Source organism: Jatropha curcas, chromosome 5 (assembly GCF_041381405.1).
Source record: "Jatropha curcas cultivar XTBG-Jc1 chromosome 5, XTBG_Jcur_1.0, whole genome shotgun sequence".
NCBI lineage: Eukaryota > Viridiplantae > Streptophyta > Magnoliopsida > Malpighiales > Euphorbiaceae > Jatropha > Jatropha curcas.
This window is the reverse complement of record NC_143155.1, coordinates 17,465,059-17,479,088: the sequence shown is the minus strand read 5'-3', so window position 1 is coordinate 17,479,088 and position 14,030 is coordinate 17,465,059. Positions and strand designations below refer to the sequence as shown.

The 14,030-nt window shown below is 37.3% G+C and overlaps 1 protein-coding gene across 3 annotated transcripts in view; it reads right to left on the bottom strand.

Annotated features, from left to right (window-relative positions):
- Nucleotides 1-2,440: 2,440 nt before the first annotated feature.
- The window catches only part of LOC105636191 (DNA mismatch repair protein MutS, type 2), a 31,189-nt gene continuing 19,599 nt past the window's right edge, over nt 2,441-14,030 (bottom strand). For all 3 annotated transcript variants that reach the window (XM_089721261.1, XM_089721263.1, XM_089721264.1), the window contains one exon: nt 2,441-2,855. The gene's annotated coding sequence lies outside the window, so the exon portion shown is untranslated. The remainder of the gene's footprint in view (nt 2,856-14,030) is intronic.

Here is a 14,030-nt window from a genome sequence, read left to right as displayed (position 1 = left end):
TAATCAATTATATATATAATTTATTTTAAAAAAAAGTAATATGTGACAATATATTGCTAGTTTTTTCTGAGATTACATTGTTTGTACTGTTAGATTTATTCGTAATTTCTTTATATATAATTTTTTTATCTTTTCTTGTATATTATAATATTATAAACCACCTATAAATATAAACAAGAAAACATGTTTTGTTCACTTTTAAAAGAAGGAAAATAGAAAACTAAAAACAAAACCCATTTCAAACCACTCCCCAATTAGCTTCCATTCCAATGTTATTTGCTTCTTTAGTTAAAATGCGTGCATAAAAGTTTACACTTTTTCTTGACTCCACAAGTGCCAATGTTCTCATCTTCTTTTTCGCTCTCTACACAACAATTTCATACCACTTTTCCATGACCCATTTGGATGAAGAAGAGACAAGACATGCACTGCGTTTACCTACATTAGCAATGGCAGCAATAGAGGAATTAGTAGAGTTTAGAGATGTTTGGTTTTGGGAACTGTGCAAACTCGTAGCAGATACCAAAATAAATTTCTCAGAAGATGAGGTTACTGCACATTCTTTAGCTACCACATTTGCTCTTGGAACAGATTGAGTCTTATTTTGTAGTTTTTGGGTTATGTTCTCTTAGCATGTTTAGATTCATGGCAATAATAATTATATAATTTTTGAAACAACTTCCTCTCTGTTGTGATTATTTCTATCATGATTGCCAAAAAACCTCTATTTCCTCCGATGTTTACTTGTCCGCTAAAGTCATTGCCACTAGCAAGTGCACTATTGATTGCCTGCAATAGCTCAGAATTTTCTGTACAAAGTATTCTAGTGAAAGTATTAAAAAGGAAATTTCAGAACCAAAGAGATATGCAGACTTAGCTACCTCACGTGAAGTTCCTCATACACCCTCTTAAAGTTCATAAAATAAGCAATTAGAGAAAAGTAACCGAGCATCCTCTTGAAGCCAGGTCTATCTCGTATCATCAGTGGGTGAATCTTTTGTCATCTTTATCTAAGCTTCATAGATAAATACAAATAGTTTTGCTCCGCTCCAGATAATTAGAACCATTAAGTTTGTGTTCCGTGATCTAAGTCATCACAGGAACCACATCAGTAGTTGTTTTGTTTCATCATCCGTGATCCTTTAAGAAACAAAATCAAAATCACAAAGCTAACTCAGAGTTGAAAACGCAGCAAACCGTGTTGAACCACACAAGTACAAACCAAACAGCAGCTCACAGAAACTGCAAAATAGAGACAGCAGCACACAAAAGGAGCACCAAGACTATCAAACTGAATGGACAACAAGACAACAGCTCAAAGGGCTGCCTACGAGCAAACCAGCAGTCCAAACTCCAATTTATCTAGTGGACAGCAGCCCATAATTCGGACTAATCAAATGGAGAACAGCTCTAGTTTGAAATATTTCAAACCAAAAAGAGAATCTGCGGTTTGGAAAGCAGCTCTAATACTACGAAATGATGGTTTATATATTTTATTCTCATCAGAAGTTTTCTTGGTACATAATCTATATATACACATGTGATTCTACTCCTAAAACTCACTCCTAAATCAAGCTAAAGTAATTCTTCTAATCAAGCCTAATGATATTCTTCCCTATTTACATTGACTTTCCATAACAGTTACAAGGGTGGCAAAAATGCACAAGCTCATTAGGATCATATTCTGATGCTTTCTATGTTCGATTTGGTGAACTGAATCACTTCTGGAGTACAAAATATACTTCAAAAAACTGAAATTCTTAATGACTAAAATCACCTCTACTCTAAATTTTTCATGTTCCATTGCAAGTTCTATTATTTAGTTATCAAATGAACTCAAATCTCCCAACAATGCACATGTAAAGCTATAAAGAAATGGACTTGTCACTGATGTTATTATTATATTATTTATTTCCAATGAAAAATTAAACAAAAAACAGTAAACTTCTCCCTAGAATTTAAAATAAAATTGCATTCTTATTTTATTCATTAGATGAAAAACATACAAGAAAAATAAAAACCCTCTCATGTTCAACATTAATCATTACAAATCTAGATTACTATTCTTCATAGCTATGGTAAGAATTTCATGGACTAATGGATGCTTAAACATTAGTCTCATAACATCTTTCATTTCTTTCCACCATTTGGCAACCAATATATTTTCAATTATGATGCACTTGCCAATATTATTAATGGAGAAAATATCCATCTCATCCCCAACATTTATAAAGTTGGGGTTCCTAACAAATTTCCTTTCATGTAAAATCCTCAACCACACTCTCATCCATTGTCACAAGTAACATCACATAGTTGTAGTTATAGATAAACAATTGATATGTCTAAAGCTAAATTAACATTCAGATGGTTATCGTTGTCAAGGAAAAAAATATATATATATATATCAAGGGAAGATGAAAGAATAATAAAACACCCGGACTGCACAACAACCAAAGTTTGTAAGAGGTTTTCTGTACAAAGATAGAAGCTCTGCACAACATATTTTACATGTATATTCCACCCTTGTTGTCTTTATATAGGAGAGCACATGGTTCGTACACCATGTCCACTTTTGCCAACAAATGAGAAAAAACAAAAACATAATGCCCGAATCACTTCTCAACTCCTCAAACTCTATAAACTAACAGCATAAAACCAAAGCTTAACATAGCTACACATTATTTCGTACCTAAAATTGCATCTGACAATCTCACAATCAAGTCACTCAGAGTACATATGCATGTTGGTGATTCCACGGACATTCTACATTCAGACTCGACATTCCTGGGGTGTAATCTGCATAAATCCTCTTATATTCAATATTTGTCAATCGTCATTATCCTCTTTGATTGTGCCTAAAGATAAAGTCCCACTGTTAGCAAAATCCCATCTTCCAAAGTCTTGCATAAAGTATATACAAGTAAATAAATCAATAATAAGAAATGACTTATGCATACAACTCTCAAGTACTCATAATAGATAGTAGGAGCAATATTTAGCATAGAACCGAGTGCTGGAGTCATTATCATTAATAAGGTAAGAAAAAAAAAAAAAAAAAAAAAGAAAGACAGAGGATAGTTTACATGTGTTTTTGCAACTTGCTGTGCAATTCTATATCTACAATGTATCTAATCATTTCATGCACAAACATAAGATGTCGATGCAGGACCTAAAGGCCAAAACCAATCCTGTTATTTATTTTTCCTGGTTGTGTAACTAGAAGTTCAAGCCTATTTTGGTTGTTTTTTGATCACTTTTGTCCTCTTTTTTTTTCGACATTCTTGTCTAATCTACCTAATTTAGGGTTGGGGTTACTTTTTGCAAATAAGGTGTAATTCTAATACATTCATTGAACTAAAAGAAAACATTAAAATATATTTGTATTAGCAAAGCATCACCCATGTAATCAATATTTAATTGGTCAAAGTATTCCTAATTGTAGTACTTATATTTGCATTTTGATTGGATAGAAGAATTATTAATTGAAAGAAACTTGCAATATGCATAATAAAAACAACTTGCATGCATAATATTTTCATTTCCGTTACCAATAAAACAATAAGTTACGCGCAACACTTAAAGTTAACAGTAGATGCAACAGTCTCTGCATATTGTATATTTTATTCAAGAAATGCTAAAACTAGGTTCTCATGCGGTTTTGGTTGTACAAGTGCCTGTTAATCTAACTAACAGATATTATTGTAAGTTAGCTAATTAGTTGTGTAAAATGTATTCTTAGTTTTTGATATGAAGTAGACATGCACATACCTATAAAGTATGTAACTAAATAAAATATGTTGAAATCTTTATGATTAAAGTAAATATTGTGTTTCCTAGTTTAGGTTTATTCCTAATTAGTGTAAAGATTGTGTTTCCTAGTTTAGGTTTATTCCTATTTAGATTACTTCCTATATTGGAACAAGTTTTTGTATATATATATAGTGGAGTAGAGGTTGAAAAATATAACACAATTGAAAGAAATAAAACATATTCCTTCCTTTAACTCTACATGGTATCAGAGCCATTGCCGTGAATTTTTCGGCAACGGTTTCAGTTTGCAAAGTGGTCTGAGATACACACAGCACCGCCCGAAATGGGAGTTGGTCGTCACTGCCTGTCTCAGAAGGAAGAACGACCGCCGATCGGCACTCCGTCCAAATCGTGTCGCCATTCGACCACGCGTGTGTGCACACGTACCTCCAGAAGATTCTGACTGTTCTTCACGCGTCGGCGCGTGCGGTTGTTTCCGGCGAGCTCCATCGACGATTCTTGTTCCTGCGACCTCGACTCGGTGTGGCGACTCAGACCTACTGGTTCTTCAGCACCAGTTTTGCCTTTTTTGGAATTTTTTTCCCTTTCCACCACTGTTGCTGCCTTTTACCGCTGGTACCTTTTTTACCACTGCTGCCGTTTAAATTTTTTTTTTTTTTAAGATATGGTTGAAGGAAAGAAGGTAGATATGGTTTTTCACTCAGAGAGCCCCTCACTTCAAATTAATCTGGTGAAGTTAGATGGAACAAACTACCTGGCTTAGTCTCGGTCTTGTTTATTATTCATTGAAGCTAGAGGTTTACAGGGATACCTTGATGGTGGAGCAACTAAACCAATTTCGACAGATCCAGCCTTTAACAAGTGGAAATCCGAGAATTCTCTTATTATGTCTTGGTTAATAAATTTCATGCAGCCAACTATTTCCCGATGATATTTGTTTCTTGATACAGCTAAGAAGATATGGGATGCTACTCCACAGACGTATTCACAAACTGGAAACTATGCTCAGAGGTATGAATTGCGACAGAAAGTTCATAAAACCAAGCATGGAGATCTGACTATCGCTCAGTATTTTGCTGAACTTAGTGGTTTATGGCAGGAACTGGATTATTATCAAGACTTTCAAGCAAGATGTATTGATGATGCGACTCAAGTTCAAAAGTTGATTGAAGTAGAACGTGTGTATGATTTTCTAGCTGGCCTAAATAACGAGTATGATCATATTCGAGTCCAAGTTCTTGGACGAGATCCTTTTCCATCCTTACGACAAGCATACTCATTTGTACAACAAGAGGAGACTAGGAGGAACGCTATGGTTCACAGATCTACCATTGACAAAGCAAAGTTGATTGCTAATTCTGCAAGAGAACATATCTAGGTTGCAAAGAGCAATTCTTCAGATAGAGATCAATTATTTTGTGACTATTGCAGTAAGAACAGGCACACAAAGGAGTTCTGCTGGAAATTACATGGACGCACAACTAAAGGGCGTGGAGGAAAGCGGGTCAGTTCTTCTAGACCATAAGCACACATATCTGATAGTGGAGCTTTATCTAAGGAACCATCTACTGCTGGAAGCTTTTCTGAGAAGGAGATTCAGTCCCTGAAACAGATTGTTGTCACAGCTTGATTCGTCCTCAACTCGGACTGCAACCTAATTTTGTTAATTCAGGTAATGATTTCCTTACCTTTCTTACAAAAATTGCAAAACCCTCTTGGGTTATAGATTCAGGAGCAAATAAACATACAACAGGCTCTATAAAACATTTCCTCACATATTCTAAATATCAAGGCACAGACAAAATTCGCATTGCTGGCACAGGTTCTATTGACTATAGTTCCAATATTAAACTCTCCCCTGTTCTTCATGTTCCTCGATTTCCTATTAATCTATTATCTGTTAACTTAATCATAAAAGCACTTAATTGCAAAGTAACTTTTTACCTTATTGTATATTTCAGGAATTGAATACAGGGAGAACGATTGGCAGTGGTAGCTTGCGCGATGGACTGTATCTGTTGGATGACGTTTGTCGTTTCTCAAATTCAGATACCAGTCAAGCTTTGTTAGGAACTTCTAGAAATCCTTCCCATGGAGTTATTCAATGGCATAGGAGATTAGGACATACCTCTTTTTCTATTTTAAGACGTTTATTTTCCACTTTGTTTGCTAAATGTGATTTTAATTCATTAGTATGCGATGCTTGTCAACTTGCCAAACACACCAGGCATTCTTATTCTCCAATTAATAATAAGAATTTGATTCATTTTGCTACTATTCATTCTGATGTTTGAGGTCCTACTAAAACAGTCTCTCTTTCTGGTTATAGATGGTTTGTGACCTTTATTGATTGTTGCACTAGATTGACTTGGGTTTATTTGATGAAAACAAAAATGAAGTTTTTTCGTGTTTTTAGAACTTCCATAAAATGATTTGTACTCAGTTTGATGCGCATGTTAAAATCCTAAGAACTGATAATGGCACTGAATACATGAATGCAATTTTTCGTACCTATTTAAATTCTAATGGTATTATACATCAGACTAGTTGTGTCAATACTAGTGCTCAAAATGGAGTAGCGGAAAGGAAAAATAGGCATTTACTGGAAGTAGCTAGGTCCCTTATATTCACTATGAATCTTCCCAAACCATATTGGGGGATACTATTTTAACTGCTGCTTACCTTATTAATCGTATGCCTCTTCGTACTTTAAATTTTAAAACTCCATTAGAGGTTCTTCAAGGAAAAAGCTATTATATTGTACCTCCTAAAGTCTTTGGTTGTGTTTGCTTTGTTCATCAGAATGGTAAGCAAATTAGATCCTCGAGCCTTGAAGTGTGTGTTTGTTGGTTACTCTACTACTCAAAAAGGATACAAGTGTTATCATCCTTCTTCTAGGAAATACTTTGTGAGTATAGATATTACCTTTCGGGAGTTTGAATCTTATTTTCCTTCCCAGTCACCTCTTCAGGGGGAGAATTATCAGATGGAAGAGGTGATGGATGACATTTCTTTCCAGGGGAGATTCCTGTAGATGACAGTGCTTTCGCAAGTGTATGAAATCGCACAAGTAATATATGATAAGTAGAGTATCATTTCCACGAGGATTGTATACTGTTAAGGATTAGTTGTAAATAGAACTCTATTAGGAGTTGTAAATAGAACTCTATTAGGAGTTAGATTCTAAATAGGTTTATAGTATCTTGTATGTGTATATATATGTGTCCCTATTGATGAATCAAATATAGAAAAATATTTTCCCACATTAAATCTACATGGTATCAGAGCCTGTGGCTCTTTAAACTTGATTTTTTGCCGTTTGCATAGAAAATTCCGGCGTTCCCTCAAAATCCGGTCACCGGATTTCCTGCAGGTGGTGGCTGTCAGTGTTGGTGACTGTTCTAGGGTCACTTTTTTGTCTCACCGCCCACTCCAGGAGTTGCTACAGCTGCCGATCGGTCTTTCCCCAGAATCCGGTCACCGGATTCCCTGCGCGTGGGCCTCACGCGCCGATACAAGATTCTGCTACAGTACCACGCGCCGGCGCGTGGCGGCGCGTCCAGCTGTTTCCGGCGATCGGAAATTGTGTTCTGGCTTCGTTTTTCTGTCAGCAGTCTACTCAGGTGGTTGTTTTTCCGATCCGGCGACATTTTGGTAGGGGCGTACTCAGTTTTGTCAATTTGGCGTTTCAGGTTACCTTTCGCTCCTGTTTGCATTGAAAGACTATTTTTTTGGTGTCTGTTTCTGCGTTGCTGGTAGGGGATTTAGTTTTTATTAATAATGGATCCTCCAACTACAGATTCTAAAACTACTATTACTGAATTGATCCCAGCAATGAATAAGATCACAGAACATAAATTGAAAGGAAATAATTATTTAGATTGGAGTAAGACAATTCGAATTTATTTGCGAAGTGTTGAAAAAGATGATCATCTAATTGATGATCCACCAACTGATGACACTAGGCAACGTTGGCTCAGGGAAGATGCTAAGTTATTCCTACTGATTCGCAATTCTATTGACAGTGAAGTAGTTGGATTAATCAATCATTGTGAGTTTGTTAAAGAATTAATGGAATATCTTGAATTCTTGTATTCGGGAAAAGGTAATCTGTCTCGTATGTATGAGGTCTGCAAAGGATTTTATCCGGCTGACCAGCGAGATATGCCCCTTACAGCTTATTTCATGGAATTTAAAAAGATTTACGAGGAACTTAATGTTTTATTGCCTTTTAGTCCCGATGTTAAGGTTCAACAAACGCAGCGAGAACAAATGGCTGTGATGAGTTTTCTTGCAGGTCTTGCTCCAGTTTTTGAAACTGCCAAATCACAAGTTCTTTCAGGCAGTGATGTTACCTCTCTTCAGGAGACTTTTGCTAGATTGCTACGTACTGAAGGTTCTCATACACCTTCCCCTTCTGATAATAGTGCCCTTGTGAGTCATAATCAAGTAGCTAGACAGCCAGGAAACAGAGGAAGAGGAGGAAATAACCGTGGTAATGGACCAATCACTCGGGAGACAAGCATTCTTATCTGTCATTATTGTCATGAACCTGGTCACACTAAACGGTATTGCAAGAAACTAATAAATAAGCCACCAAGGGTAAATATGGCACATCAAGATTATGCAGTTACTTCTTCTAACAACAATGTAACAATTTCTGCTGCGGAGTATGCTGAGCTCTCTAGATACCGTTCCTCTAAGTCTACTGATTCCTCAATTGCTGCTGCTGCCAACTCAGGTACTCCTCCTTCCTGTCTTATGTCTACCTCATCAGAGTGGGTCATTGATTCTGGTTGCACCGATCACATGACAGGTAACCCTAGTCTCTTATCCTCATTAAAAGAACCTAAACAATTTAATCGTCATGTTACTCTAGCTGATGGGTCCACATCTCCTGTCAAGTGTATTGGCACTGCCAATCCCATTCCATCTCTTCCATTGTCTTCTGTTTTTTGTTTGCCTCGTTTTTCGTTTAATTTATTATCTGTTAGCAAAATTACTCGTATGCTGAATTGTTGTGTCAAATTTTATCCTACTTATTGTGTGTTTCAGGATCTTTTGACGAAGCGGATTATTGGTAGAGGACGTGAGTCTAGTGGCCTTTATCTTCTGGATGAACACGTTTCATTATCTCTGGCTTGTGCTGGTGCTCTATCTCCTCTTGAGGTTCATTGTCGTTTGGGTCATCCATCATTGTCTACTTTAAAGAAGTTGTGTCCGCAGTTTCAGTCTTTATCAAGTTTAGAATGTGAATCTTGTCAATTTGCCAAACATCATCGTTTACCTTTAGTTCCTCGAGTCAATAAACGGGTTTCATCCCCTTTTGAGTTAGTTCATTCTGATGTTTGGGGTCCATGTCCTGTTATTTCTAAAACTGGCTTTCGGTATTTTGTAACTTTCGTGGATGATTATTCTCGTGTTACTTGGTTATTTTTAATGAAAACTCGTTCTGAGATATTCTCTATTTTTTGTTCTTTTTGTGCTGAAATTAAAACTCAATTTAATACTTCTATTCGCATATTGCACAGTGATAATGCTAAAGAATACCTATCTAGTTCCTTCCAATCTTATATGTCACAAAATGGTATTCTCCATCAAACGTCTTGTGTTGATACTCCTTCTCAAAATGGGGTTGCAGAAAGAAAGAATCGACATCTTCTTGAGGTTGCTAGGGCACTTTTATTCCAAATGAAGGTCCCTAAACATTTTTGGGCTGATGCTGTCTCTACTGCATGTTTTTTGATTAATCGCATGCCTTCTTCTGTGCTTAATGGTGCAATTCCTTATAATGTCTTGTTTCCTTCTAAACTTTTATTCCCCATTGAACCTCGTATTTTTGGTTGTACTTGTTTTGTTCGTGATGTTCATCCACAGGTTTCCAAATTAGATCCAAAGTCCCTTCGTTGTGTTTTCCTTGGGTATTCTCGGGATCAAAAAGGGTATCGTTGTTTCTCTCCCGATCTTGACCGTTATCTTATTTCTGCAGATGTCACATTTTTTGAAAATACTCCATTTTTTCCTTCTTCTATACATAAGAGTGAGGGGGAGGATGATGACCTTTTAGTCTATGCTATCCAGCAAGTTCATAAATCTCCTGCTCCTGCTCGTATTCCTGACCTTGCTCCTGCTCCTACTCCAGTGTCTGCTGCTCCTATGCCCACTCCTGCACCAGCATCTACACGCCCTCGTTTTGAACAGGTTTATTCTAGGAGACTAGGGACTCTTGACTCACTTCCTCCACCTGCCGTTTCAACAGAAGATCCGGTTCTCTCCACTCAACCTGAGCATGTGCCATCCACTCCCCAGTCAGACCTTGACCTTCCCATTGCTCTTCGAAAAGGTAAACGCCAGTGTACCTACCCTATTTCCTCTTTTGTTAGTTATGATCATCTTTCTTCTTCATCTCGTTGTTTTGTAAGTAACTTATACTCTGTCTCTATTCCTAAAACTGTTGTCCAAGCTTTGTCTCATCCTGGTTGGTGTGCAGCAATGAAAGAGGAGATGGCTGCCTTAGATACTAATGGTACTTGGGATCTTGTGCCTCTCCCGGCAGGTAAGAAAGCTATTGGTTGTAAGTGGGTTTTCACCGTTAAAGTGAATCCTGATGGGACTGTTGCTCGTCTCAAGGCTCGATTAGTTGCAAAGGGCTATTCTCAGATCTATGGCCTTGATTATTCTGATACTTTTTCTCCTGTTGCCAAATTGTCTTCTGTTCGTTTATTTATTTCATTAGCAGCTACTTTTGACTGGCCTTTACATCAGCTGGACGTTAAAAATGCCTTTCTTCATGGGGATCTTCAGGAGGAAGTTTACATGGAGCAACCACCAGGCTTTGTTGCTCAGGGGGAGTCGGGTAAAGTGTGTAAACTTCGAAAATCTCTTTATGGCCTAAAACAGAGTCCTCGAGCTTGGTTTGGTAGATTTTGCAATGTGGTACATCAATTTGGCATGCAGAAGAGTACTTCTGATCATTCTGTATTTTTCAGAAGTACTAAGACTGGTTTGATTCTACTTGTGGTTTATGTTGATGACATTGTTATTACAGGGAGTGATTCAGCCGGCATTACATCACTCAAATCATTTCTCCAGACCCAGTTCCAGACAAAAGACATAGGACTGTTGAAGTATTTTTTGGGTATTGAAGTATCTAGGTGTAAGAGAGGCATCTTCTTATCTCAAAGGAAGTATGTCCTTGACTTACTGAAGGAAACTGGAAAGTTGGGTGCCAAGCCATGCAGTGCTCCAATGACTCCAAATATGCAACTTTCAATTGGTGGTGAGCTATTTGATGATCCTGAGATGTATAGAAGGTTAGTGGGCAAATTGAATTATCTTACTGTAACACGTCCAGATATTGCTTACTCTGTGAGCGTCTTGAGCCAGTTTATGTCTTCTCCTACTGTTATCCATTGGGAAGCTTTAGGACAGATTTTGTGCTATTTGAAAGGTAATCCAGGTCGTGGCCTGCTTTACAGTAATCATAGGCATTTGAACATTGAATGTTTTTCAGATGCGGATTGGGCAGGTTCGAAGGTTGATAGAAGATCAACTTCAGGATATTGTGTCTTTGTAGGTGGAAACTTGATATCATGGAGGAGCAAGAAACAAAATGTAGTCTCACGATCGAGTGCTGAATCAGAATATCGAGCTATGGCACAATCTGCTTGTGAATTAATTTGGATTCGTCAGTTGTTAGAGGAAATTGGCTTCAAGTCATCCTTGCCTGCAAAGTTATGGTGTGATAATCAAGCTGCTCTTCACATTGCATCAAATCCAGTATTCCATGAACGAACAAAACATATTGAGATTGATTGTCATTTCATTCGTGAAAAGATACAACAAGGTGTTATCTCTACAGGACATGTTAAAACAAGTGAACAGTTAGGGGATATCTTTACAAAAGCTTTAAACGGACCCCGGGTTGACTATCTTTGTAACAAGTTAGGCATGATTAATATCTATGCTCCAACTTGAGGGGGAGTGTTAAGGATTAGTTGTAAATAGAACTCTATTAGGAGTTGTAAATAGAACTCTATTAGGAGTTAGATTCTAAATAGGTTTATAGTATCTTGTATGTGTATATATATGTGTCCCTATTGATGAATCAAATATAGAAAAATATTTTCCCACATTAAATCTACATATACTAAGTACCAAAATTGTGTTATCCTATTATTATTTAAACGATAAATGAGGGAATTGATTCAAGAATTTAAATTCAATAAGTAAAATAAACAAAAGTCAAGTAAACAAAATTTGATTAAAGAAATCAAGGAATTGAAACTACTAGGGGTTTTGATTTCATTTAATTCTATCCAATTTATTTAATTAGTTCATTAATCAATTTAATTATTTAAGTAGGGGAAACAACTCTAAAATCACTAACAAGCTCTTCCGATGTAATGCTAGCTATTTTAATTCCATTTAATTACCTATCTTCCAGTAGCACAATCAAATATGAATTAAATCATTAAATTTTGTAGTTGTTTATGAATTCATAATTTAAGGTTGATAAATCATGAAAACCCCCCATGAGTCAAACCATATAGCTTCCGCATCAAGTTATTATTTTCATGTGATTTATTAACCTTTTCGTATCAAAAATCCTTCTTCCGATAGTGATAAATAAAATAAATCAATCCAGGGGGAAACCTCTGCCTGGAAGCATTAAGTTTATCAATAAATCATAACTTGAATAAGGAAAAATAAATCTAATAACATTAATTGGAAAAAGAGATTAAGCTACATCAAACCCCTAGTATAAGAGTTTAGTTAGACATAGTACTTAAATAAAACTCAATAATACTTGATAAGTATTTCATAATCAATAAGAATAATGAAAGAAATAAACAAGATTAAAAGTTTAGAAATAAGAACTAGTGACAATTGGTTTGGATGGCTTCCTTGAACCTTTGAACAACTCTTGAATACTTAACTTCTAAAGAAAATGAAACTATATACAAAGCTATGAGAGATTTACAAGAGAGATGGGATAAGAGATATGGAGTGTAGTAGTCTTTTTGGAGTGGCTTCTTCTCCTCTTTATATAGACTTCTTGGGGGAGCAATCCACATGCTTTAATGAATAAAGTCCAACTTTGTTAGGTGGAAAAGCTCTAAATCAAGCCATAAATTTCTCTCAATTATGGCTTTCCATGTACATATGTTTGAAGCTTGACTGGTATGTGAAGAAAGTATCTAAAGTAAGCTGTGAAAATGGCAAGAATTAGTTGGCAACTTTTGACTCAATTCAGGATCCCTTGCTTGGCACGGGCGTGCTTAGTGGCACGGTCTGGGGCATGCCAGGCTCTGGAAGTCTGGAGGTTTCAGCACGGGCCGTGCTGTCTAGCACGCTTGAGAAGGTTCTTTTGGCACGGTTGTGCGCCATAGCACGGCCTGGGCGTGCTAGGCTTTGCAAGTCTGAGCGCAATTGTAGCACGGGCGTGCTTCCGCGGCACGGCCCAGGATTGTATCTTCCATGCGGGCACGGGCGTGCGCCTTAGCACAGGCTGGGGCGGGCACCGGCTGGAGCGTGCGCGCCTCTGACTCTTTGCTTGTTTTGCCTTACTCCTAGCACGGGCATGCTGATTAGCACGGGCTGGGCGTGCTAAATTATATTTTGCCTCATTTTTGTCCTTTTCTTGCAAAAGCGCTTATGGGATTTGATTTTGATAGTGTTAATTTTTATAATATTTTTGACTAAGATTTCTAGTATTTTTAATTTATTTAAATTAGTTTCTATGTAATATTGTAATGTTTTAACTTAAAAGCTTCCTTGTAACACAATTCACTTGATCTTGAGAAAATTTGTAGGGTTTTGCAAGAAAAGGACAAAAATAAGGCAAAAATTAAATTAGCACGGCCAGCCCGTGCCAATCAGCACGCCCGTGCTAAGAGCAAGGCAAAACAAGCAAAAAGTCAGAGGCGCGCACGCCCCAGCCCATGCTGAGCCGCACGCCCGTGCCGCAATCGCCCTGGACTTCCAGAACCTAGCACGCCCTAGACCGTGCTATGGCGCACGACCGTGCCAATAGACCCTCCTCAAGCGTGCTAGACAGCATGGCCCGTGCTGAAACCTCCAGACTTCCAGAGCCTGGCACGCCCCAGACCGTGCCATTCAGCATGCCCGTGCCAAGCAAGGAATCCTGAATTGAGTTAAAAGTTGCCAACTAATTCCTACCATTTTCACAGCTCACCTTGGACACTTTCTTCACATGCCAATCAAGCTTTAAACATATGCACATGGAAAGCCATAAT